This window comes from Protopterus annectens, chromosome 4.part1 (assembly GCF_019279795.1).
Source record: "Protopterus annectens isolate FY-2018-M chromosome 4.part1, PAN1.0, whole genome shotgun sequence".
NCBI classification, from domain to species: domain Eukaryota; kingdom Metazoa; phylum Chordata; order Ceratodontiformes; family Protopteridae; genus Protopterus; species Protopterus annectens.
In genome coordinates, this window is record NC_056734.1 from 900963181 (window position 1) to 900990533 (window position 27353).

Below are 27353 nucleotides of genomic sequence, written 5' to 3' on the forward strand. Positions count from 1 at the left end.
CTATTGCTATCTGTACTGCTTGTGTTAAATGGTTGGTGTTAGCAGAGATATTCAGACATATAGTGTTTTACATTGTGATGTATTATGTTGTCAACTACTGACAGATATAATAATTCGCTCACAGTTTTTTCTGGGAAATACAAGATGAATGAAACTGAGTCCAGTATTGTGGTCTGCAGCCTACAAATTCTTGCACACTCATGCCATTCTGGAGCAGTAGCTGCAGACACTTGTTGATGGGTCTGTGTGTAAATGGTCCAGCACCTTGGTGCTATGGTGGCTGAGGATCCCCTTCTTGTACATATATCGACTTAACAGAATGGCCATATCCTGCTGTGGCCATATGTCTCAGCTGTACAGATTCATCCAGGTTACCCAGAGACAGGGCTCATATATCTGGTCAATTCCTCTTCACATTGTGGTTTATGAAGAGGTTTGTATCCTCCCATTACTGGGTTTGCAGGCAGGTGTAGTATGGGCACACATCAGAGTTTCAGACTTCACACACTCCATGACGTCCATGCTTCTACACCCCCCCATCCTCTTCTTAACATTATGCAAGTTATATCTGAGAAGTATCCGTATATTGGCCCTTCATCCCAGTGGTATTTATGGATTGGTCTACAGTTCATGCAGTAGGACATGGTGGGCATGCTACTGGGATTTGTCAACATGGCCTTGTATTTGTGTTCTGTTGACTGTGTTAGGTTGTTAGTTGGGACCCCATGAGATACGATACATTGGCACTACAGGTGAGGTACAGGCCTTTGACAGAGGACTATAGGCCATTTGGTAATGATGCAGGCCATCTGAAGCAGGCCAGTGCATTTTGTCTCTCCTACATTCCCAGGCTGTGAGCCAGTGGATTCCCCTGTGGTGATAGGATAAGTGTGTGAGGTGTTAATAGCAATAGTTCCTGTCCACACTGATTCATTGGGCTGTATGCAGGCAGGGTGCTGCTTACAGCTAGGGACACACCTGCAAGGGACACGTCTAAAGCATGTTGCACTCTGTGGGTATTCCCATACAGACATGGGGTCATTCTGTACTCATTCCCAACAGCAAGGATATGACCTGTGATAAACCTGTGGCTGATGGTGGGGTGAGCTGAGTGCATGTGTGATATGGAAGCTACTTGCAGCTGACTCACAGATATACCTGGGGCATTTCCCTTATGCTGCCTTGTGCGGGAACATAGCCAGTCTCTTATTACTTCATAACTGTGCCTTTTGTGGTCTGCCAGTGATTGGCCAGTCTACATCAGTATTCCATACTATATGGACAACTAATGCGCTGCTAACCTGTATGTACAATTACAAAGTTGTGTGCAGTTGACAGTTACATTTTATGCACCCTGTCTAGGGTACTTCAACCTGTGTACTATGTGTATGCATGGGCCCACATTCATGGCATGTTCATCTTTCAGACGGTGACAGATATTGACATCTGGACAGTGAGTATGGATGACTGCTGACATAGGTATTGCTGAGAAGGGTCTATATCAGTTCATCGAAACGTCTGAAGTTCGAACACCAAAAGTTCGAACTTCAAACCATGAACTGCACAAACATCAAAGTCTTAGAACAGTGATTTTTTTTCCGCAGGGAAAAAATTGCTGTTCCAAGAAACACACACACAACACAAGCACACCAAAAAAACATCAATCCACACAAATACACTTAAAATCCTACATCTAACCCTACACTAAGCTGCACATACACTACTACCTATCCACTTACCTAAACCCAAACACTAACCCTAAGGTCCGTCACTATCGCACACTCACCTGACACGTGCCCTAACCCTAACTCACCTATCCCACCCTAAACCTAAAGTCTTTCACTATTGCACATCCACTCACCTAACCCATGCCCTAACCCTAATGTCCACACAATCACACACTTACCTGAACCCGACCCGCAACTTCCCACCACAGTCCTGATAATCACAAAGCCACAGAAACGGCCCACCGAACTCTTTCCCTGGGAAAGAATTTGGTATTCCATGGCTTTGCGATTAATAGTGTTCGAACTTTACAGTTCAAACACCTGCTATTCGATATTCAGCTGTTTCGCTGGACTGATATAGACCCGCTGTGAAGCATTGTGGTTGGCACTTCAGTTGTCGGAACATGGCCCTATCAATCACAGTACTGCCCATAGGCCACTGAGACATAACCTTCCATGCCTACATGCTGTCCACTTCCAGACAATATTGAACATACAACAACCTAACACACAGACCCCTGCATATTGTACACATGCAACAATCTATCCTGTAGGTAATCCAGGTAATCTGTGTTCCACTGATATTACTCCTTAAACTTACATGTTACTGCATTTATACATAGGATTGTGGGGGGGGGGGGCACACCTGACAACTTTAAACATTTCTTAGAACTGTACTGGTATTTCAGGTACTCTGTTGGCTTCCATTTCATATTGTATTCTGACCTGTCTTGCAGACTGGAGGCATATCAGTAGAGTACAGATCTTAGGTTTTATTGACCTACATTTCAGTTGTAGACTTCTTACCCTTCAGAACTAACACACAACTACCAGACCTGTTGTAGTCTGTCTGTGTAAGTCTGAAGGGGGCTGTTCACTATTGCCATCAATTGGAGGCCTTAGCCAAACCTTTGTTTATGGTTATCTCCACCTATCCTGCTGGCTGAGGTTAGTGGTGGGTATGTGAGCCTCAGTGACATGCATGCGTGTGTCATATGGACACACATTTGGGCCACCACATGTACTGCAGTGGGATTTATCACCTTGTCTAGTACTGCCTAGTATGTTGACACCAGTATTTGTTATGGATTTCATGCTGCCCATATAGGTGTCCACTATCTGCTGCCATCCCAGTCAGCCACCCAATTCCCTTGCATGCTCACATCCATACCATAGATACAACTATCAGAACATACTACTCCATTCAGTAACTGATAGGAAGAGTGACTTACCTTGTGGCTGGAACAGTATTGAGGATGGTGCTGGAGGGTTGATTATGTCAGATGCACATAGTACACTCCCTATACATGGTAAAGCATAGGTATTGTCATGTTTGGCATCTCTTTTACTGTATGTGTGAGTCAGAAAGAGGTGTCATTCCCTGGGTCCTTACCGTGTCAGTGTATGTGCTATGCATTGTCTCTTTGCCAAGGCTTGGGCATACTGGGCATGCCTCCTTCTGCCTACATGGGCAGGCTCAGGTAGTTCTTCCTCCGAGTCACTCTGTGCCTGTGATGGCCTTGGCAATAGTGGGGGGCTGAGTGGCCCTGTCCCGTGCTGTTCTTGCTGCGGCTGTTTCCGCAGTATCATATTGTGTAGCATGGCACATACTATGAACATTTGTGTACATGTAGCTGGAGAGTACTGCAAAACTCCACTGGATATGTCCAGGCAGCTGACCCGTGACTTGAGCATCCCAAGCACACGCTCTATTATGATTCTGGTTTGTGCATGTGCCTCATTATGAAGTTCTTGTTCAGGTGTGTGCATTTCCGAGGGGTGTCATCAGCCATGGCTCCAGTGCGTGGCCAGCACCTAGTGGGATGTCTCCACAGGTAAATGACTGGTACAGCTGTGTCATATGCCAGATGTGGGAGTCATGATAGCTTACAGGGCTGCCAGAGCACACATTCAAGATAATGCCCTGGGCATCACACATGACATGGCAGTTGATGGAGGGGAAGCCCTTGCTGTTTATGTAGACCCTACCTCGCTCACCAGGTGGTGATTTGATGTGTACGTGCATGCAGTCTATAGCACTCACTACCTCAGGGTATTCTGCTATTTGGTGGAAGAGATGCATATTGGTGGTCAACGCCTCAGGGGGGTTGAGGAAATATATGTACTCACCGGCATGTGCTGACATAGAATTCAGGAAATTGTGGAGTGCCCTGGATGCTGATTCCTGTGAGATCCACATGATAACCCCAGTTGGCCTTTGGTAGGTACCTGTGACTAGTATTCTTAAGCCTACACATACCTTGGTATCCACTGGGATGGGTTCCCCTCTGGTGGTTCTGTGTGTGAGGCTTGGCTGGCATAGCTAAACAATTTGTTGTAGAATGTCCCTGTCCACCCTATAGCACTCCACTATCTCCAGCTCATGGAGCCCCTGGTAGGTTACCCTGGGTCGATGCAGTCTTCTCCTCCTCCTCAATGTGAGATGGTCGTCAGCATTCACATCCTCACCAACCTCAGCCTCTTGCACATATTGATGTATGAAAGTAACAGCAGCCCCTAAAATTTTGTTAGTTTTATCAGGTAAAATTTCCCCATCTGTGTACATCGGTGGTGTAGAGTTTGTGGGAAAAAAAACAGACTGAAAGGTGTTTGCATAGTTTATAGTAGTGTGCTAGGCTGTTCCATGTGTAATTGGCTGATTCTGATACATTTCACCTGCCAGCTATGCTAGTTCTCCATGATTGCCTTCCTACTGTTGTTTTCCTTTCCCCAAGGTGTGCCGTACATACCCAGTGCTCAGATGTGAACAGAGCTGCTATTTTCTGTTTTTTTTTTTTTTTTTTTTTTTTAAACCCAGTGCATGGAGTGCACACCTGTTTAGGCAATGTAAACACTGCTAGGCAGCCACAGACACTCATCTTTCCTTAGCTATGCTTAGCTAAGGGAAACACAGGCCAAAGAGCTCCAATAAGCTTACTGCATGCATGACACATCCCCTTATGAGGTCATCCACCTCTTAGACTTCTACAATGGTGTTACTGCACTATACAGTTGGCTGCAAGCTAACACTGAGAGGAAATCTGTGATTCAGTATAAATCCCCTCATTTGCATAAAACAGAATGCTTATTCATAGTTATCACACTCACACTGAGCCTTCCCCCTTAACAACCACTATTCCCTGGTATTATTGTCTTATGCATGCCTTTGACTATTATGTCAAAATATTGATTTGGGTTTAAAAGCTTATTTACACCTTTTTTCCTATTTTCGGGACGATCCCGTTTGCGCACCACTGCCCTACTCTTAAACGGCTGAAATCGGCTCAAAAAATTGTTTTTTTATAAATTTGCAACTATTTTTCATGCCGATGGCCATATATTTGGCCATTGGTATGCCTACTACATTGAATACATGCTTTCTTTTGAGCTGTTATGCCTCCATTTTGTAATTTGCAGAAATGTATTTGGTTAATAACCGAATACATTTCTGCAGATTACACTATTCCTGCACAGACGCCTGCCTGCTTCCTGGATCGGTAATTCAACTCATTTACATGGTGTTCACCAGAAAATGAGGTAATTAGCATATAGCAGTGGTATCCATTCGGGAATAGTGTAGGCGCGCTCGTGTGCGTCTCGGGGGCTCATTCCTGGATTGCTCAACGGCCATATTCTGTGCAGCAGTTCTTGCACTATTCAGGCATTCCATGCAGAGCTTGCTGAATCCAGGGAAATGTTTTAATGCTTGTATACAACCTAAATGCATATAATGCATATTGGTTAAATACTCTTATATTTTGCACATTTTGCTTTTTAATTTTATTAAGATTGTTTATGTCCTGTTGTATTAATTAACGTTTATTCCTTACATTGATTGTTTTTGTAGTCTGTGCCTTTTTGGCCAAAGTTATGGCTAAAAATGGTCTATGAAACAGTTCGTTTACTGAATTAACCAATGTAATAAATAAATAAAATTGATACATGAACTGTACTGGTTAACCCATTCTTTCTTAAGTAAAGTATTTTCTATTTATTCACTTTTAAAAAGCTTGCACTCTGTTGTACGCTATAATTTGTGCTTAAAGTTATGTGGCTTATTAACAACAATTATAATAATAATTAACAACATTAATCTGGTATGGTGGTGGATTATTAGATTGTATCAGGGCACTGAAGGCTCTAGGGTGGCGTATACTATCAGCTTTCTCTACAGACTATTGTGTGTGCGTGTGTGTGTGTGTGTGTGTGTGTGTGTGTGTGTGTGTGTGTGTGTGTGTGTGTGTGTGTGTGTGTGTGTGCGTGTATGTGTGTGTGTGGTGGTGGGGTTATGTGTGTAAGAGTTTAAGGTATAGTCACTGAGAACAACTGAAAATTAGAAAACGCTAAAACCCTCAATAATGTGAGAAAAAAGGAAAGCTCAGTGGGAAGCATGTTCTTGGCTGTGAATGATGCAGACCCATGCTTATCTGGCAAGTTCCACTTTGTGAGTTGTTTAGTGATTAATATTTCTGTGCCTTTTCCATATTTTAATCAGTTTAATTCCAGTGCTGTGACCCGAGGAACCTTATCTCTGGTGGCCAACACATTTGATACATTTGGATATTGATAATTTATTGGTAGGCATTGATGCAAATCTTGCCACCTTAGCTTCTGACACCATCTCTTTTTTTTTCATAAACTGAATGGTCACTACCTACAGTTCCACTGGTGCTCTTAATAAAATGTGATTAAGTTGACATCACCTCATTTTGACAAAATCATATTTTTGCAGGTCTGAAGCAATACAAGTTTCATACTAAAGGTCATGGAATCCGAAATAGTATGTTCTGTGGTTTAGTAAATTGGGTTTGCAAGGCTGATGGGTCTATTAGTCCCAGAATGTGAGTTAAGGACTCATTTATGGACTTGTATAATTACAGTCATCATCCATACAATATAATTTATCCTGCAGCTATGTTTAAGTTGAATATTTTAGGAGGGTTTCAGAAAGAGTATCTTGGTGCTGTTGATAAAGCAACCTGATAAACTGTCCGGGCTTACTATGTTACTACCTGCTACTCTTTGCAAGGGACAGACATTCTTTGGGCAGCTGTTTTCTGCGTAAAAAAAAAAAAAAAAAACTAAAAAATGACAAATGTTCTGAGATTTTAAGACAAAAAATATTTCATAACTTTTCTTTAGCAGTTGCATTAAACAGTGATTTTGTATCTGAATCACCTAAATGTTATGTTAAATAGTACAAGCAACTATAATGCAACAAGAATAAACTTTTAATCTGGCAAAAAAGTTAAGCTGTCTCCCTTGCACTGGCCATGGTATGTTTAGTCCTGCACATTCTCACCTTTCTACAAAAAATGTTTCACTTTGAGTACTTGAAAAGGTGTCAAACCCTAGGGCTCATATAGGTGATAATTTAAGTTTTAGAAGTTTAACTAGGGCATGCTTCATGATAATCTTTGGTGAGAACTCAAGAATTTGTGGAAAAAATAAATACTTCTGGTGTGAAGTTAGCATTACATTATATACAAGTATATTATCAATATATTTAGGGTCAGAGTGGGTAATATCATGTTGAAGGAATTCACCTCATTGTTGAGTGTTACTTTTTAATTGTGTGATGTTGTTAAAGAATGATTATCTTTGACTTTGAATGTTAATTGTAAGTCATGCTCTACTTTTATCTTCCTTATTGTAACTTTCAGATTTTTGCTAATCTTTTTGATATATTCTTTTGTGTGGGTATTATTAATTTGTTAGATAGGAGTAAAATTATTTGACACAAGTGAAAGCTGAGAATACATTGTGGCTGGGAATCTTGCTGTTGAGTTTAATAGTTCGTCATTTAGTTTTGATTTTTCTGAAGTCATTGAACACAAGGGTATTTGATATATTGAGAACCAATACAAAGTGTAATAAGAGTACAAAGCACAAAACAAAAGCATTGAATACAAAAATAATAAAATGCATCTTTAGGTTTAAAATCCACAGTTTAATGAATCAATTATTAAAATACTCCATAAAATCATCCACTTTTTACCTTTGACTTTCCACAAAATAAATATGTTGTCCAATAATCTAATGTATAAATGAATATGACACCAAAATTTAGTGTTGAAAAAAATGTTTCTGCTCCCATCCTAAAAGAACAATATTGGCATACACTGTCTGGGGCACAAGCAGCCCCCATCACTACACCTTTGATTTGTTAGAAGCACTGCCCTTCAAAAAATAAGTAATTATTCTCTAATATCAGGGCCATTATTTCACAAACAAGGGTAACTTGGTCATGATTTAAACCTGAACAAGAAAAAAGCATTTCCTCAAATAGCTTCAGCCCCTCAATCTTGGGTATTCTAGTGAAAAGTTCCTTAACGTCTATTGTAAGATATAACAAGTCCTCACACGAAAGATCTTTTTTGAGCTTCCCCAAAAATTCTCAAGAATCCTTTACCAGGTGTGGAGCCTTTTCAACCACATGCTTTACCCATTTGTCAGCCAGCACTGTCAAAGGGTGGGTTTTGGAGCCATTAGCCGATACAATAGGCCTAAAAGAGGGTTCAGTTATGCTTCTGTGCACCTTGGGTATGGCAAAAATGGAGGGGTCAATGGGATTAGTGTTGAGTAGGAATTCATAAATGTCTAAATTGATGCATTGACTCAAAATATATTCTTGCAAATAAGAATCTATTCTGTTGTAAGATATGTTAATTTGATTCTTGGAAACCAGCACATATGCAGCCTCATCGAATAAGATGTTGTAGATGACATTTAAGTAATCTTCTGTATCAAAGATAATCATCTCACCCCCTCTTCTCAGGTGCCATGATATGTATGGTTTCATCCCTCTCAACTGATTTAATAGGGAATTTTTCTCTTTAGTTACTTTACTGTAAAATTTCTCTCCACCCGCCCAAAGCTTGTAAATATCCTCTATCGCTATATTTTCACAAATACTTAATAACGGGTGGAGGGATGGATTTTAGACACATGTCCTTACATTCATCACTACAGTATTCCTTACAAATAGGATTCTCTGCCATGAAGCCTACCGTCCGGCCAGTTTATTAAAGTCTATCATTGCTTTAAGGTACATTGACCATCACTTGTACACTCCTTCCGTGGGTAGGGCATAAAGGTGGTCTTCAGGTGTACCATCCTCAGAACTTTTTTGCCTCCATTTCAAATACTGTTTTAACTGTCCGTCTGTTACCTCCATCCATTTTTTTTCTTGTTTTTCTGTTTGTTGGCTTTCCAGTGCTTACTCCTGTTTGCTGGAGTCCTCACAGTTGTAGATAAGTACCCAGTTGGGTTTTTGGTTACTTTTTCTGTTTGTTTTCTGCTGTTTGGGGTTAATGCCATCAAGGAAGGGTAAATGCCAGTGTGAGGGACTGAATCCTCATAAAGACAACCACAATAAGTGTCTTTTTTGCACAAGTGCTGCTCACGACCATACGTTTTGTTCAATTTGTCAGGCATTTGTCCCCAAAACTTTTCATAGTAGACTGTTTTCCCTTTCCTTGTATCTTGAGCACCAGCATCTTAAGCTTTTTGCTGCAAATACTATGGATGGAACCTCCTGCCACAAGGGTCAGCCATCGTGGAAGAAGAAGGTGCATAAGGTAAGACCGCGATCTTCTGGTGTCCAGCCTCTGCTGGGAGTTTCTCCTGAGGTTATTATGGACCCAGAGGCTCACCTGGTTGTTTTGTCAGATTCTTCTACCATGTTTGGGTTGGAAGCCAGTGAGGATCTGGCAGCCAGCACATCTGACGAGGCTTTGCTGGTATCCATTTCGGGCTTTCAGAGGGAACCACTGTTGGCTGTTTCTCTTTAGGGAAAAGGTTCCTACTGCTGTAGTGGAATATCGTCTTGAGTCTGTGCCTTCTCAAGTTTCTAGGACAGATGTCCCCTTAAAAAAGAAGCAGAAAACTAATCATGTTTCTTCTGCTCCTAGGGATCCACAAAGTGAGTGGAAGGCCTTTACTCAGGGGTTATTTAATGCTTTACAGTTGTTGAGGCCTCTTCATGGTGCTTCAGTTCCTGCTCCTCCTTGGTCCTTCTCTTAGCCTAAAAGACCCAGAGGACTGCATTCTTCTGAGGTGGATTCTGATGATGACTTCCTTGCTTATTCTACCCAGATTCCTTCTCCTTTAGACTACAGGTCTGAGGAGAAGGATTGTCATACTGTAGATAATGTGTCACAAAACATCCAACAGACCAAACAATGTTGTAGGAAGTCACGACTTCAGTACTGTTTAAAAGCTGGAATATCTTTTATTCATGAGGTAAGCACTTTCATGGTGTCACCACCACTTCTTCAGACCATAACAGAGAACAGTATTTCACAAGACATATATATATATATATATATATATATATATATATATATATATATATATATATATATATATATATACTCTCCAATTAATTCAAATAGACCAATAACAAGCTTTAATGCATTTGACTTTCTTAAAGACATAAAAACACTAAATTGCCATATTACAATATTCTATAAATAAAATCACCATGAAAGTGCTTACCTCATGAATAAAAGATATTCCAGCTTTCAAACGGTACTGGCATCATGACTTCCTACAACATTGTTTGGTCTGTTGGATGTTTTGTGACATATTTCTGAACTGTTTTACCAACAGATCATTTATCCTTGATGCATCTTGTTTGGTGTTATACTGTAGATAATCCTTCTGAGGACATCTCCTTTGGGTTCACAATCTCTAGGATGATAGAATTTTTTAAATGGGATTGTGTCCAGGTTTCAGATATCCATAAGAGGTACTATGAGTTACTGCAGATGGAATGTCCTAAACCTGTAGCAATTCCTCCTGTCTTGTTGGTGACTCCCTTTTGGCCATGACAGCACTGGTTCCCTCTACATCTGCATCTAGCCAGGAGCAATCATCACAAGTTACCTCACAAGGTGGATCTCCTCACACAAGACAAGGGGTCTCTCATCCATCCCCATCTGTCCATGCTTCAACTGATGCTGTGAGGGATAGAGTTTTGATTCTTCATAGACACCTTTTTTCTGAAGACATGCTACAGGTCCTGCAGGAAGCCAGGAAACCTACTATTAGGAAATCCTATTTATTTAATTGGAAGATGTTTTCTATTTGGTGTCTTTCTTGTGACCTGGACCCACTTTCTGTTGATGTTCTTTTCGTTCTCTCTTATTTGCGTGAGTTGCTCAATGCTGGTTTGGTCTATTCTTCTATTGAGGTCCACTTATCAGCTCTTTTTGCTTGTATGACTTTAACTCTCCCATTAGCTTCTAGATGTGATGCTAAGCAATTTCTTAAAGACGTCCTTAATATTAAACCTTCCAGGAAGCCTGTTCCTCCTCCCTGGGATCTTAATTTCATTCTGGAAAAATTGACTCATGCTCTTTTTGAGCCTGATGCTTCAGTTTCCTTGCAACATTGTTCTTTGAAGACACTTCTTTTGTTAGCTCTTACTTCTGCCAGATGGTGTCTGAGGTGCAAGCCCTTATGGCTTGTCCACCTTTTTTGATATTTCATGAGGACAGGGTGTCTTTGTGTACTAATCCTTCTTTCATGCCCAAGGTGGTTAATGAGTTGTAACTTAATCAGTCTGTTAATTTGCCTACTTTTTTACAATCTGACAGTGAGAGGGTGTTGCATACTTTAGATGTGCATAGACAGCTCAGATTTTATTTGGATAAAACTAAGGTTATCAGAAAAATCTGACCAGTTATTTGTTTACTTTCATCCTAGGTCTTTAGGTTTGGCTGTTTCCAAGCAAACTATTTCCACTTGGATTTCAAGGCCTATTTCCTTTTATTTCACTTTTCATGGTGAGATCCTTCCTTCTTCTGTAAAGACTCATTCTACTAGAGCTGTGGCTTCTTCTGGTGCTTTTTTCAATGGTTTAGACACTAATTCTATTCTTGAAGATTCTACCTGGACTTCTGTGCATACCTTTACTAAACATTACCAGTGAGATGGTATCTCCAGAGTTAGAGCTGGTTTTGTAGCTGCCATTCTTCATGACTTCTTGAAGAGCTCTGCTGCTTCCTCCTCCCAAGTTTCTTCTTGAGCTCTGGCACTCTCCCATTTGTAAGGGATACTGCAGCGGTGAATGTAAAGACATAGTACAGTTGTGTAAAATCTTACCATAATGGTAGATGTCCTTGCCTACACTGCTGCAGTATTCACTTCCTCCCTGCATCCCCCTGGTCCTTTTTCCTACCGGGATGTGCAGGTTCTCCTCTGTTTTCCTTGGACTGCTGTTCCTACTGGGACAATCAGTTCCGAGGATGATACACCTGCATGTCACCTTTATGCCCTATCCCACGCAAAGTGTGTGAAGGTGACATTCAGCATACCTTAAAGCAATGGTAGACTTTGGTAAACTGGCCAGACAGTGGGCTTCATGGCAGTGAATACCATTTGTAAGGAATATTGCAGCGGTGACGGTAAGGCAGTAAGGACATCTACCATTAGGGTAAGATTTTACACAACTGTACTTTCTCTTCTTGAATGTTCCTTGAATACTGTTTATAGTCCTTTCTTGGTCCTTGTCCTTCTCAGAGAATAAAAATATTAAAGTTTAATTTTCTAGTAAACAGTTTGATTTCAGTAAAACTATCTGCAACGTCCACCCTTCTCCTGGGCACAAACTTGAAACCTTTCAAAAATAAGGTGAAAAATTCTTTAGTAATAACCTTATCGATGTAGTTGCAAATCTTGTATCCATTGAAACAGTTTAATATTTGATCTCTAGTAAAAGTTAATTATGTTATTCCCCCTCCCCTGGTTGGAATACCCTTTCTGGATTTGTGAAATGTAAATGGCAGAATAATTCTCCTTCTGTATATTCCTGTTTAGTAGTCTTTCTAAGCACCTGGGTAATTGAAACTCCTGATGGTACCCATTAGTTGTTGTATCGACATTGTTAACATAATTATCATGACTATTTCTGTCTCTAGCTCCCTGAACATCACTTCCCAAATCCCCATTGTCTGGTAAGTTCTTAGTACTCCATTTCCTTATAGTTCTTAAATTCTTCCTAGTGGAGGAGTAAATGGGAAACAAGATACATTGTTTTGTTGCTATACTGCTTTATATCTCTTTCCAACCTCCATTTATTTTTAGAGAATAAAGCATTACATCTTCTCTCCACCTTCTCAATCATTTTTTCATATAACCCTTTATACTGGTCAAACAGTAAATCTGCTAATATTTTATCATTCAACTCTTCAACTTCCTGACAAAGTGTGTCTCTCATCTTTTTCATTATAATGCACTACTTTATTTAAAAATTCCAAACTCCATTTATCAAAGATGAATGTAAAATCATTTATCATATTTCTGTTCTATATTAATCCAAAAGGAAACTTCTATACCCACAATCCCTGTGGTACAACATTGAATTATATGCATTTTTTTTAAATACAAAATTTCTATTTGTAAACTTTTTCATTTAAACAATCTTTTCTCCAAATAAAAAATCATGTCTTTTAGTGAATAAAACTGCTCATTATTGTCATTACTTAAATTGTCCTCATTCAGCCATTCCAGCCCTTCCGATACTTGAAGACGATAAGATTTATTCATAAGACTAGTAAATTTATGAACATTAACAGTCACTGCCCTATCTATGTCTTTGTTGGCCCCATTGATATTCCATAATTATGTGGAAGTGTACACAATACCATAACTCCGAGATCTCACATCAGGACCTGAGAAAGATGAATGTTTATCGTAAGGAGACACTTTGTAATTCTTACTTGCATTTCTCCAGTAGTCATCCAATAGCACAGAAAAAGAGTTGGGTCAAGGGGCAGGCCATATGGGTAGCAAGAATGACCTCCCATTTTGAAGGCATGAGGGAAGAGTTACTTGAAGTAGCAGAAATGTTTTGTGAGAGAGGTTATCCGAGGAGAATGGTGGAGGATATTATTCATGATGTTTATAAGGAATGGGGAGGTAGGTACATGCCACTTTTGTGTGTGGGCATCTACAATAATAACACTAATAACAGTGAAAATCTTGATGTGTCCAAAAATTTTGAGAAGACATGTATTATCCAATACAATCATGTGACCAAGGAAATAAAAGACATCATCAGAAAAACTGGAATATTTTTATGGTCAAACCTGAGGTAAATCAGATTTTAGGGAATGGCCATTGTTTATTACAAAACCTAGTGCTAACATTAAGAGACTCTTTGAAAACAAAAGCAATGGAAATGGACGTGGTGGGATAGGTGCCAAGCCCTGTTGTCACCAGTGTGTCTATATCAACAGTAGTGAGGAGATTATTTTAGAAAATAGAATGCAAAGTAGAACCTTGTTCAAGAGAGGTAATAGTTCTGCATGAATAGTTTATTTGGCTAAGTGCGAAGGTTGTGCATGGTTTTATATTGGAAAAACATATTGTGCCTTAAGAAATAGGATTTATGAGCACTACTATGAGTTTAAGAACAAAAAAGAGACTAATGCACTGTACAAACATTCTCTTAGTTGTAATGATTTCAAAACATTCACCTTTGGCATTACAGAGCTGATTACATTAAATCCTAGAGGTGGTTATTGGACGAACTTGTTCAATAAGAGGGAATACAGTGGCAGCTGAGGTTGGCCACTATATTTCTACCCTGGTTAAATAATTTTATATCTATAGCTCCTGTACTAAATGAAAAAGCAGATAGGTTATAATGGGGGTAATATAATCAAACAATATGCACATTCCCCAGAGCTAGAACAGGACAACAAAACTTTTGACTTTGGGCAAATACAAACAATTTTTCCTCTTTGAAGAAACTGTATATTTTGATAATTATTTTTAAAGTTTTTGTATTAGTGGTGTATCATTCCCTCCTGGCAGGTTGTATACTCTGTTTCATAGCATCATCATGTGACAATCAAAATGTTCAGTATTGGTGGTTTTCTAACCAATGGGAACTGTTTTTAGTATATCTAAAAAGTTTGATTAGATTTGTTGTTGTATTCTGATGAAGTCCCTGGTTTGTCAGGGACAAAAGTGCTTAATAATTGATTCATTAAACTATGGATTTTAAACCTAAAGATCCTCCATTGGGTGCATTTTATTATTTTTTGTGTTATTTGATATACTGGGTTTAGATGCCCTAAAAGAGAATATTACTGGTTTCTAATTGGATTTGACCAGAGATATTGGGATACTATACTGAAATTAGAAACAATGTTAAGGATAAGGGTAAGAAGAGTTTGACAGCTAGTGGACTGATTAACTATTTAAAAAAGGGAGTTATCATTTACTGAATTTAAAATTCTTTGCACATGTATTGGCCTTTAAGAGGCAATGATGTAATAGTTGTTGTTGTTTAGGGTAATTTGACATTCAGTAAGTTTTCTTTGTAAGTCATAGAGGATCTGTGCAGATATATGTGGGTCTCCTACAAATATTGATTCTACTCTACAGATTCCAGCAGGTTTCAATGTATGGTGGTTGCTTTATCATGGTAAAAGTGGGAGTGTTGCTTTAACATTGAAACCAAATATCTGTTACAACATGTATAGGAACAATGCTCATCCTTGGTGAAGCAAGTTGGGCTATTGATTTTCTCATCCCAAGCTTACAAATATTGGATTTCCTAGAATGACACTAGTTACTTAGCCATTTGTTTAACCGGTCATCTTCTCTTTGAATTTGGACATCATGTTGCATAACGGTAAGATTCCTTGAGTCCATTCATGGTTGGAATCTTGTCTGCATTTGACACATGCATATAAAGCTCCATTGTGTCTCTCTACATGTCCTTGTGGATTGAACATGTCAGGCCATTGAAAACTAAATGAAATGCTACCTGATCATATACATATATGAGGAACTGTAAGGCCCTCATGACACCATGGATCCTGGCACTGAAAAGGCATCTACCTGGTACTTTGTTTTTGTCTAGCCTATTTAGTGTACAGTCAGTGTGCTTGTCAGGGGAGTCACCATTTAATAGGACGTCTCTACTTAGATATTCAGACACAGAGGTAGTGAAAGACATTTAAGCCTGCAGCCTGGTAATTCAGTATGTGAGTATGGTGAAACTGTATTAGTGGTCTATTGCTGAGGCCTTTTCTTCCAGATTCTTGGAGCGTTGTGGCATGATTATTTACAACCACAGTATATGGGGGCATGTGTGAGTTTATATTCTGTAAGCTGACCATTTGTGTGAGTGGAAGAGTGACCTCAAGGTAATATATATATTTATGGTCACCCTCTCAGTAATGAAGTCACTTTTATTCAGTAGTAGTTGGGTGTCAGGAAGCATTAAGCCATTCCTACACTGCCTCAGAATACCAGCTGCAATGAGGCTGGCAACAAAAGGAACAGAGATACACTGCATTTCCATATTTGATTCCTGAAAAAATTGCTTCATTACATCAATCCTGCCCCTGGTAATCCAACCCAATTAGCATCGAAGATATTTTGAACCGATGAACCATTTTATGGACAAGATGTACTAGGTGAACCAAAGACAGGCTAACACTGATGCAACAACTACTTGAGCCTACAGGGAGAACATTTTGTACAACAGTCTAATGCAAGAGTTGCTGCTGTAGTTAAATACAGCACACCTATTTAATATAAAAAATAATATGAAGAGGTACTACAAATTAAACACAGAAGTACCTCATAATAGTGCATGACTATAGTTTTGATATACTTCACAATTTTAGTAATATGAGAACAATACACAGATTCCCTACAATAACAACAGAATAAGGGGTGAACGGGCAGTAAACATTTGGCATAGTATTCTCTAGAATAGCCTGCTCAGATGCCACCAATAGCATGCATGGTGGTGGGTTACATATGACACAATGGGTCTACTTTGCATGGTTGAAAGCCTATATACTCAAACATTATATTCGCGCGGCAAAAATAATGAAACCTAAAATCCTGAATCATGCAGTTTTTCCCAGGGCAAGTAAGCACTTGTCCAAAGTGGGGAAATACGCCCTTTTCTTTACTGTAGTGCAATCAAGGAATTGGTATGGGGGGTGTGGGGCAGTAGCCCCCCCCCCCCCACATAGGTGGGTTTCAGATATGGTGTGTTATTGTGAACTTTTGGGCAAGTGTTTACTTGCCCTGGGAAAATGCATGGTTCAGGATTTTAGTTTAGTCAAAATAACATTCAAGTATTTTACACAATATGTACTTCAAGGTGTGGTTATCACCAACAGAATGAAAAAAAGTTGGTTCAGATGCCACAAAACATATTCATCAAAGAATCATAGGGAAAGGTGCCCCACAATAATTGCTTTTAGGATTTATCAGACTCATGTGCCACATGCATGAATAAAGTCAAATGCCTAAGTACAAAGGGAACTGTAGATACTAATAGCTGTTCTTGGTGAATATGAAATGGTATAGGAAGTCCTGGGAACTATTATAACAGCAACAACAATTTCAGTAACTGACTTGCAGACAAGAAAAAAGTTTTATAAATAAACAACAGAAGCAGCATGGAAGGTAGTACAGTAGACTGGGAACAACAAGGAGCTTCAATTAACAAATAACAGCATGGACTCCAAAAGTAGGAGATAACCTTGGCAATAAATAACCAAAATGAAAAAAAGAATGAGAATGACACCTAGTAAGATGCTTGAATGCTTGAAGAACACTGCTGTGGATACAAAAATAATTTATTGCATAAAATATAGTACGTTGAGCGCTTTCGTCCCTACTCATCACAAGCAGGACTTCTTCAGAATATCAATTATACATTCAATTGTTTTTATATCCTTGGCAGTCTTTTTCATGCATGTTTTACTAGGCATCTTTCCCGTCTTTTTTTTTTTTTTTTTTTTATAGAAACAAACAACAGCAGCAACATAATGCAATATATCTTGGTGACAAAGTAATGCAATATATCTTGGTGACAAAGTAATGCAATATATCTTGGTGACAAAGTTTACTACCAGAATTAAACAATATCATCCATGTAAACTAGTCGAGGGACCAAGATGAATGCAGAGAATGTTAGATAACACTCATAAATCATTTGCATCTATATAGTGCAAGACAGCTTGGTCCTGTGTCCACTGTAGTAAGATGAAATCAAATTTGAACTGATAAAGCCAATAAGAGTGTTTAGCAAGAAAATATGGCAAAGATAACTGGACCAGCAGGTCCTGCCATGCAGAAAAATGTAAACACTACACTAAAAAGCACAGCCTATTAGAAAAATCTCTGTAGACTAAACTAAAAGCAGGCAGAAGTCCCAGAGCAAAGCAATTCCTTTACCTTATTTGAAAAAAAAATCCAGTTTTCCGAATGAAACAAAATCTGATATAGTGAGCCGTATTCAAAGATTTAGCAGGAAATGGACTTTTAATTACATAGATTGCATTGTGTGAATACAATCACTTCCTGATATCTTTGGCAATGGTCGCACGATCAGATCTGATTACAACTTGCCAATCCAGCAGCAGTGTGTAGCAAGGAAAGCATCCGAATGAAACATTATCTGTCACTGGAGGTCATTGTGAAGTCAGAACAGTGAAGATGCAATGAAGAGGCAAGGTTCTGTTATACTGACATTATATTAACAGGTAAAAGAACATGTTGATGAGGCAATAATACATTTATTAAGACTAAAAACTGTCTTTTGGCTTTTCCCGGTTAGGGGTCGCCACAGCAGAGCTCCAGTCCGCTAATGATTGGCAGTAGATTTTTACATGCTGGCTTGCCAGGCCTAACACACAACCTTCAGCGAAGGAATGCCCATTCATGCATGTCAACACACAGAAGACACTCTAACTGAGAATCGAACGTGCAATGTCTAACTGTGAGGCGACAACGCTACCGCAGCACCACCACCGCAGTTAAGACTAATATGACAAAATAAACTCCAAACGAGTTTATAAGTTAATGAAAGTGATAGAATAAGAGTGGTACTCTTGTCTGCATAGAGGCAGTTAACCTTCAACAGAGAGAGATAGAAATGTTATTTTTCAGACCTAGAATATCCTGATTTGTCAAAGAAAGTAAATAATTATAATAAAATAAAGCAATTGTTTTTTGATATAATGGATAACAATATGGATACCATCTTAAAAAATTATGTGGAAAAGGAAAAAAAAATGGTTGAATCCACAATATCAAAGGCATATGATATTACAGCCTTGAAGTACATTAGTTTTCAATCTATCACAGTAACAGCTGCTTGAGAATGAGATCAGATTATTGGACAAAGAGCTTAACTGAGCCAAAACCAGGAAATAATTTTGGTGATATTTGGAAATATTAATATGAAATTATGGTGCAATGAGAAGATACAGCATATGAACAAGAACAATATGAATGTGAAAGTCTGATTTCAGGGACTTCTGTACTTGTCCCACAAAGTCTCCTGACTGTAAAGTGTTTTCTGATGCTTGTAAACCGGATGAAAGAAGACATAATGCTAATAAATGCAAATATATTGATAACTGGAAAAAAGTGACAGAATAATAGATCCATGACAGTAATAACATAATAATCTGTCTGACAGATGAGTGTGGTTAGGTGGTAATAATAAGCAGTAATAATTACTATTGTAAAGTGATGAATGGTATGCCATTTCAGAGATCTCACTGAAAGAAGGTAAGATAGAAGAAGGTGCAAACATTTCATTCAGTTAAGAAATCATACAATAAGTTACAATTGTATTACCTGATAAAGAGATTACTGTGTGAATAAGTTTATGACTATCTGCTTTGTAAAGATTTTAAAAAGCTTTTAATATATGGACTTCCAAGGATTCATAAGAAGTGATGAGACTGACTGTGGAAGGAGTGTGGTGTTTAAATGAAACCTTAACAATTTTTTTGGCTATATTTTGAAACTATTGGTAATGGAATCTAGGGGATTCCAGATGAAATAAACTCTAGCTAGATTCAGTTATCAAGGCATGTGGATTATGTGAAATTCTTCTTTAAGCCATGGATCACTGGCGGTATAGTATAAGTGATTTGATGGGAAAGTATTGCCACATAAGGAAAATATGGGTTTAGAATAAATATATGAAATTTTAGTTTATTCCGCATCTCTGAAAAATGTGTATGTGCGTAGGGAGAATAAATAGAAATTAGCAATCTATGTGCCATTCATTCATCTGATGTAATACATCTCTAAGTTCTAAGCTCAGATCATCTGGATCAGGTGTTAAAACAAATAGCAATGCTTTCAGACTTAAGGTGCTCAGATTTATAATTAAAAAAAAAAAGATGTACATTTGATGAGTTTGTATGGTTGTAGAGAGGTTTGACTAGAACATGATGTCACGATCAGTAGACCTGAGAGACTATATGTCTATGCAAAAGAAAAATCAATAGCCTGTCCAACTCTGATAGCCTTTTGAGCATAATTAGAAGTAAATTTAGCTACCTGAGAGGATAAAGACCCCAGTTAAGTCAGACGGAGGACCATTACCTATGCTTGCATCAGCAGAATTTAACACTGCAAACGAGGGACAACATCTGTGGAAACACACATATACATCTTACATATACAGGTATAATGGTAAAATGCGGATGTTACAGCTATGGTGGGGATACTGGGACTACGTATAAATAATTCCCCACCAATTGGATCACAACTCTCAGGACAAGAGACATAACAGTAACTGGAGTGTCAACCTTGAGGGAATGAATTGGTCAATGTGGGATCAAGAAAGGAGACAAGATGGTTAGAGCTGCAGCTGGACCAAAAATAAAAATAATAGGGGATTGGTAAATTAGTAACCTTAAATCCTTCCTTACAACCGTCCTAAATTTTGCAATATGTCCCAATTTTTGCATCATATTTTGGAACTATTCCTCATAAATATGCAGTTTTCCTGACAAATCTGAATAATGATAATTTCAGCAATGACAGACATTTGAGTTTTAGCCTTCATTTCCTTAAGAAAATGCAAACTAATGCAAAATCCATTATTCTAACAGTTTTCTGAGTTAATAATAGTATTTAACACTTCTTACTTGACTCCCCCCTCATTATTTTTGGATTTTTTCTGAATCCTTGTGCTAGTGGGTTAAGAGGTATGTTATATGTGTTATAGGTGAAAATCGTACATGGAACACTAGTCTTAACTAGATGTTTCTATATAGAACGTAGTCATATATTCTGCCAGTGATGAAACATATTCTAAAAGATTTATCAGGACTCAAAGCACTGAAATACTTAGCCTTTAACATAGATTTTTAGATACATTTAGGATAAATGTCACTACTATACTGATTTATTATATTTTATTTGTTTGAAACCAGAAAAAAAATGGTATAGTCTGACATTTAACTGTACTCAATTGTTTATCTACCTTCCATTCGTATGTTTCCTCTGACTCTTCTCCAGTTGACTCACATGCTCTTGATTGCCTCCGAGGTTACCCTCTCCACCACCCATTCTCTAGATGTCCCATATGCTCCCATATGCTTCAGTGGATACCCTCTCCACCACCCATTCTCTAGATGTCCCATATGCTCCCATATGCTTCAGTGGATACCCTCTCCACCACCCTTTCTCTAGATGTCCCATATGCTCCCATATGCTTCAGTGGATACCCTCTCCACCACCCATTCTCTAGATGTCCCATATGCTCCCATATGCTTCAGTGGATACCCTCTCCACCACCCTTTCTCTAGATGTCCCATATGCTCCCATATGCTTCAGTGGATACCCTCTCCACCACCCTTTCTCTAGATGTCCCATATGCTCCCATATGCTTCAGTGGATACCCTCTCCACCACCCTTTCTCTAGATGTCCCATATGCTCCCATATGCTTCAGTGGATACCCTCTCCACCACCCTTTCTCTAGATGTCCCATATGCTCCCATATGCTTCAGTGGATACCCTCTCCACCACCCTTTCTCTAGATGTCCCATATGCTCCCATATGCTTCAGTGGATACCCTCTCCACCACCCATTCTCTAGATGTCCCATATGCTCCCATATGCTTCAGTGGATACCCTCTCCACCACCCATTCTGGTAGCCCATTCTATGGGTCTATATCCCTCTCTGTGAATGTGTACCTTCCCAGATTTATTAAATAGTTGGTCTATATAACCTGTTGCCTGTGCCTCCTCTTCTCTCTGTCTTTCACATTCTAGAAATCTCTTTGTATCTTGCTGACACACTCTTGATCACCTATGTCATGCTATCTCATCTATCTTATGTTTTCAGTGAGAAGAGCTCTAGCATCACCATTCTCTGAGCATACTCACCTTCCATTTCATGCATTTTTCAGCTCATTTTCTTCTAATCTCTTTCCCACATACTGCTGCTCCTCTCATTTTATGGCCACAAGATCTGTATGTAGTTTTCACGATGTTTCCTTACTACAGACTAGCAGTGCAGAACATTACCTCTTTGCTTCTGGAATGCACCCCTACAAATATATACTCAGAAACTAATTTGTTGACTTCCAATGCCCACTGTCTCCGCTCTTTGGGGTATGCTGTGGGTATACTCACCATCCTCTTCTTGCCTTGTTATGTTGCCCTCAGTTTCACTTTCCCCCCTGCTGGCACTTCGCATTTGCACTGCTGTGGCTCAGATGCATTACTTTATGCTATTCTGCACTAAACCTGACCAGACACCAACTTCACCAGCTGTCAGAATCCATCCTTAGAATCTTGTTGCCAGTTTCCCATTCCAGCACCTAATTAGCCTAGACTGGGAACCAACTGGATTTTGAGGTACTGAGGCAGGGATGTTCACTCAGAGAGTTGGGATGAAAAAGTATGGGGATTTTATTTTTGGTCTTTTGTAGTATGTCCATACTGCAACTGGAATAGATAGCTACTATGAGAAGGCCATATTCTAGTCATGGTAGCAGTATGTTTAGGGCAAGTGTTCATCATCATCTAATGTGAGAAGGTGAGATATTTTATATTCTACTCTGAGTTGGTGATATTTTTGCTTACTTGACCCTCAATGTGAGCAAGGAAAAATAGGATTTCGTCAAGTGTTATCTACAACTATTTTTGTGATGTGACCACTAGAAAAGGGAGAAGTTATGTGCAGTGAAGTCAATAAGTCTTTTACTTGAACCAGATAACAAGAATATGTATTATTTCATGTTTAATGATAATTTGTCAGTAAGTAACCAGGATCTGAGACTTTCAAAGTATTTTTGTAGAGTATTTTGATGGTCAACAACTACCTGCCCTAATAATAATAATATAATCAGTGTTTAACAGCAGTTTGGTTGATATAGGTATCAGGGCAGGTCAATGATAAATAGTTTGAGGAAGAGGAGATGCAAGTACTGAGTCTTAAGGAAATCCTGACGTGATGGTTTCTGATAGTTTATGTGATTGCTAGCACAAAGGAAAATTGTCCATAGTGGAGGTTGGGGGTGAAGCAGTGACAAATTTCATTGAAAAAATGACATTTTTTTAATGTTTTCCTATAAGGATTTCATAGTTAATACATTCAAGGGCACTTTTAAGATTTATAAATGTACCACTAGTAAGCTTGCTATTGTCTACACATGTATATATTTGGTTAGAGATTAATATGGCAACTGTTTTTATGCTGTATGTTGGTCTGAAACCATGCCTTCTGTTGGAGTATATGTCATACTAAGTGAGGCAGTTCAATGTCTATATGTAAATAAGGATATCAAGCAGTTTGGCTATGCAGCCAATGTTTGCCATAGGTTGACAGTCATCAAGAGTTTTAGGGTGGGGTGTTTTGGCCAGAGGAATTTTTTTGTCATGTTTAAAGAAATTGAGTACTAGATTTGTTGTGATGATGAGAATTAAGATGTGTGCTAGTGAGGACAAGAGCAATTTGCATCTAGTTTTTAAAGTAACAGATTGAGTACCTCTTAACTGTGCAGATTTTCAAGAATGTCCAGATGTTTGCCTCAAATTTCTGGTCTGTTTTTCATAAAATTGTGTTTTTTTCTGGCAAATTAGTGGCAAATTATTAAAGATTAAAATTAGAAAACAATGATGGTCATTTGAGTTTCAGACTTCATACCTTTCAGAAAATTCATGCTAATGTAAACCTGTTATTCTATCAACTTTCTAAGTTTGTAAGAGCAACATTTAAAAAGTGCCCCTATTTCTGGGCCTTTGTCCCACTTTTATTTATGGCTTTGTCTAAATTTCTTGATATAAGAGGTTGAGTGGTTTGATTGAATGATATAGATGGTACCATGTTTGTATTTGTGGAATAGTGTTAAGTAAGTCTTTGGTATGTTTCTTAGTTATGGCTGAGAAGTAGAAAGGGGATAGTCTAGAGTGGAATGTAATGATTCACTGTTGTTTTCTAGTTGGCTGTTGTTTATAATACATTGGAGGCTTGGGTGTATTGCAGATTTAAAGACTATGTCTTGTAGGGTGTTTGGAAGGATGAATTTTCTATTTGTTGATTTCGGAAATAATTTATTGTTACTTATGGCTTAATGTTGTTGTTTTTCTTTTGGCTTTTCCCGGCTAGGGGTTTCCACAGCAGAACTCCGATCCGCTAATGATTGGCAGTCAATTTTTATGATGCTGAGGTGCCAGCTCAATGCCCAACCCTTCAACAAAGGCATGCCCGTTCACGCATGTCTTTTGAACACCACTCAACCACGGGGAGGACATGCAGACTCCACACAGAAGGCGCTCCGGCTGAGAATCGAATGGGAGAATCTCTTGCTGTGAGGCAACAACGCTACCGCTGCACTCACCACCGCGGCTTACATATTTTTTCCAAAAATTCTTATGCCAGGTGATTTTCTTTTTTGGGGGGAAGGGGGTTATTCTGTAGTAAGTAGCGTTGGCTGCTTTAGTTCTTATTCTAGTCTTTTTCTGCTGATTTGTATACATGCTTAATTTATTTGGTCTGATTAATTGGTTTGCTGGCCTCTCCAGCCTTGGTCCCTATCTCTGATTTGCTGAGAAAGTTGATGTGTTAGTGAACAGTTAGTGAACAGTTGAAGTAGCTAGAGGTGATGGAAATGAAGTGCCTGAGAAGGGTGGTAGGAGGCACACTGTGGGACAGACAAAGAAATGAGGACATAAGAGCAGAAGCCAAAGCAGCTCCAATTGGAGAAAAGATCAAAGAGAACAAATTACGGTAGTGTGGATACATGTGAGAAAGCAGAAGACAATCTGGTGAGGAAGATTTGAGACAGACAGGAAGAAGGTAAGAGGAAGCGAGGACATCCAGCAAAGAGGTGGATGGATTGTGTGAAAGAAGATCTGCAACAGTCAAGCATGAGTGTTGAAGAACACAGTAGTGTGGCACTGAATCAAGAGAGTTGGCAACAGTTAACATGATACCCCGACCCCATGTGGAAAAAATTGGGAAATGGGGGCTGATGATGATGGTGGTAATGGGTGATACCATGTGATATAAATTTCATCATTTTCTATTATGCTTTATGGCTTATGTTTCCAATGCTTCTCAGATACTTTGAGATTGTAATATTTGTACAATCCCCACTGCAATAGTCTTGCCACATTATTATGTGTTTCAGTATACAGAGCCTCTGTCATTAATATATCTCCCCCAAAAACAAGAAGTGTGACTGTTTCCAATTCTGTTTTACAAAACCTATATTGTCTGTTTTGTGTACACGCTCAATTCAGTTTGTAAACCATCTGCATGTAGTTCACTATTCTAGGCCGCCAATACTAGCCTTTCATCTTTTGGTTTACATTCACTTCTGCTTAACCATTCCTGTGTCAGATCCTGATCAACATGAGGTTGTTCAAGGAGTTTGCTGTACTTGCAACTATATTTATGCCTTTTCCACATTTCTTGCCTTCTCATCTGGTCCTTCTCCTTATCTTCTCATTTGTTTTTTGCCACATTCAGTTGCTGCCTGATTTTTGTCTACTGGTTTGGTTTCCATTCCTGCTTTACAATGACATGCTTCTGCTAAACTAAGCAAGGAAGTCATCTTAGACATGTTCTCTTCGTGTTTCAAAACTTTCATTATGTTTGGCTCTGATGACGTCAGCAGATGTATGCAATCTTATGATTGCAGATCTGTACATGTAATCAATTTGGAGGAGGCCATACCTCCTTCAGAACAAGGAATATATAATCTTAGTATACACTGACTTTCATATATCATTTGACAAACATGAAGCAGTTTTCTTTTTCCTGTCCAGCTGATCCAGTAGCCTTTGGGGCCAGTCAATAAACCCAAAGCTGAAAATTTGAACAGGAAGAACAAATTGGTTTATAACTTGGATTATGTTCCTAGATGTCAAGGCTGTTTTTAGTGTTAATTTTAGTCTTCTAAAATAGTTTTTACTGAGTTTTGGTCACATTTGTTCATGTTTTATTGCTGATCCTTCATCAATTCCATAACATTTATAAACTCCCTCCTGCTAAAGTTCCTTTATGTCACATTCCTGTCCCAGACTGATTTTTCTTTGTGCTGCAGCTTTCCTGCTTTAAATGTTACTTTTGCACATTTATCAAGACCAAATGGCATTTTTATATCATCTGAGAAAGTTTTAGGATCATAGTATCAAATGAAGTTAATAGGCTAATGGCCCTAGGGCCCTTATAAGCGTAGCTAAGTTTTACCCTTATTTCCATGATCAGCACCTATTGCCCCTGCCCAAGAGGGACACGGGTGGATCCCCTAGGGAGAATTTATGGTTACCCAGCCAATCGTCCAGATTGTGTTTGAAGATGGCCAATGAGGTGCTCTGTTTGACATGAAGTGCGAGTCAGTTCCAAAGGTGTGGTAACCTGTGCGAGACAAATCTGTCCCTCCAGCAGGTTCTATTAATGTCATATACCAGGTTAAGGTCTTTTTAGTGATTAACCCCTATACCATTTGACTTAATTTCCAATAAAGCAGAGTCAGTGATTGCTTTATATGCAAGGCAGAGATTGCCTCTGAGTAGTCTGTATGAAACAGAATAAAGTGACAGTGATTTCAGATGATCCACATATGCTGCAGACCTTGAATTTTCCTTGTGAGGAATCCTTGCGGTCTCTACAATTGCTGCAGGTGCTTCGAAAGGTGCATACCAAAAGGGGTGTTGGACTCAATTATTGGCCTGATTATGGAAGAGTACAGGAAGGCTATAACAACTTCTTTTTTTCTGGAGGCAATGCCCTTACTTATGAGATGAGCAATATAGAATGCCCTTCTTACCACTGTGGAGGCAGGGTAATCAAAGGAAAGGTTGCTGTTAACCTGTGTGCCCAGGTTTCTCACCACTGAGTGAGTACTTAGGGTGTTGCTATTGATGTGGTAGTTAGCAGGAACATTACTATTACTGAAAGGGATGATAATACATTTTTCTACATTGAGATTAAGGCCAAGAATTTGCCACCAATCATTTGTTTGTGTAAGACCCTCTTATAGGATGTTGTCATCATTTGGAGATTCTATGATTGCTCACAGTTTGCAGTCATCAGCAAACTTTGTCAGCCACAGACCTTTAGCTTTTTGCTTGTACTTCAGAGAAATAGATTCCAAACAGAAGAGGTCCCAAGACTGATCCATGTGGAACATCACTGGTTACAAGGCTGCTGTTGGAGGCAGATTCCCCTGTTTTGACTATATGTGTTCTATCAGTGAGACAGTTAGAGACCCATCTAATGGTATAAGGGTTAATACCTAGCTGGGTGAGTTTGTCAATGATGCCTGAGTGAGAGATAGTGTCAAAAGCCTTGGTTTAGTTTAGGTAGGCTGTAT